This window comes from Ramularia collo-cygni (genome assembly GCF_900074925.1).
Source record: "Ramularia collo-cygni strain URUG2 genome assembly, contig: RCC_scaffold24, whole genome shotgun sequence".
Classification (NCBI taxonomy): Eukaryota; Fungi; Ascomycota; class Dothideomycetes; order Mycosphaerellales; family Mycosphaerellaceae; genus Ramularia; species Ramularia collo-cygni.
The window spans coordinates 394693-396720 of NW_019716278.1; positions in this window are offsets into that span (position 1 = coordinate 394693).

Below are 2028 nucleotides of genomic sequence, written 5' to 3' on the forward strand. Positions count from 1 at the left end.
TACTCGGCGACTACGTCTACCCTACGTAGGTCTATCGTAACGCCTTACGTAGTAACTACGAAGCCGAGAAAATCGACTAAATCTTAGAAGAAACTACACTTCTTAAAGTTRTAGTAAAGTTRGAACTTCCTTAGCCTATCGAGTACGGCGTATACGTTACGCTAGTATTRCGCTCGGTCTTTACTATAGATAAGAATGTTATCTAAGTAAACGACGCAGATTACATCGACTAGCCCCGATAAGGCTCGGTTAATATATCCTTAAAAAGTCGCTAGTACGTTGCATAGTCTAAAAGGCATAACCTTATATTAGAAGTGTCCGTAACGCGTRCGAAACGTAGTCTTCTAGCGATCGCTAGCCTTAATCTTAATGCGATAATACGCAGCCGAGAGGTCTAAGCTAGTAAAGAATGCGTTGCCCCTAAGTCGATTAAGCGTCTCGCTAATTAAGGGAAGTAGATAGCGGTTCTTAATCGTGATTTCGTTTAAGCCGCGATAGTCTATATATAAGCGTAGTAAGCTATCCTTTTTCGGAACGAATAGGATAGGCGTACCCGCCTCGCTTTCGCTAAGCTCGATTTAATCGTTCTTAGTCGCTTTAGTAATATACTCCTATAGCTRYRCTAGCTCTTTCGGAGACTAATAATAGAGAGGTTTAAAGGGCGGCTTCTTGCCTAGCTCTAAATCGATAGCGTGCTCYACGTCGTCGGGGAGCTTACGCCTCGCCTTATCCGTAGGAAAGAATAYATCGTARTATACCTTAAACTCCTCCGGAAGYTCGGRYMTRCTAAGGATTTCGCTAGTRCGTAATACGCTTACTAYRAGAACCCTTATATRCTTGCCCTACATYTTACGGTAAAACTCCTATAGATTAATAACCTTAATTCGGCTAGAGCTTAGTTTGCTAAAGCGCTACGCATCCGTAGCGCTATCGACGATTATACGTTATATACGTCGCTAGGGGCGGCCTAATATTAGTTCGGGCTTCGGAGTTTCGTATATATAGAAGGTTGCTTCTATTATTCGTTCGACTCCTTCCGAGTCTACGATACGTAGGCGTATAACGTGCGCTCCGTAGTAGTAACCTAGTTCTCCGGTAAAGGAGGATATAGATAGTAATAGCGCATCTACTCTCGCTAGTAAGCCGGCTCGAAGCACGAACTCTCTCGATATAACGTTAATATCGGCTACATCGTCTAGTAGGTAGTCGACCTATATTAGTCCTACCTTCGTTTCGACTACGCCGCGCTAGTAGCGCGCTAGGTATATGTCGACCTTGCTTAATAGCTTTGGACTTAGAGTTTAAGCTTTTTCTCGGAGTCCTTTGCTTTTTCCGTAACGACTACGGTAACCTTACTCCGCGCATTACTCGGCCCTTAGCCTTCTACGCCGCCGCCTTTAGCCTAATATGTCTTATTAGCATAGCCGGTACGGCTATAGTTAGAGCACTTTAGGTCTAAATAGGCGCCTTCTTTACGCTTGCGTAAAGGCTGCTCGCTACTACGGTTGGACTTAGGTTTGCGTTCCTTATTACGATTGTAGGTATTCTTACGTAGTCTACTACTACTACGGTTATAGTCCTAAGACTTATAATTACCGCGCTTAGTACCYGTAAGCTATACGCTCGTACCCTTATCGGCTGCTTTAATACGCCTTACTAGCGCTACTATCTCTACCCTTATTATAGGTATAGAGTGTAACTTAATAATCTCCTAACGGAGAGCTAGTCTTAGCTTAGCGAGGAACTAACACACGAGCTGCGCTTACGTGTAGTCTAGTTAACTCTCTAGCACTTCTAGTTTAAGGGCGAATTGCTTTACCGTTTAATCCTAGCTCTATCGAACCCTTTCGTACTTAAGCGTAACGCTAAGCGCGCGGTTCGTAGGGTCCCCGACGGTATTATGTACGAACGATTAGAAATCCTCCTACGTATAGCTCGGCGTAAGCGCCTCGATATCGTGCTCGTTATACTACGACTCCGCGGCGTCTCCCCCTAGCTACATAACGCTATAGAGGACCTTATTATAGT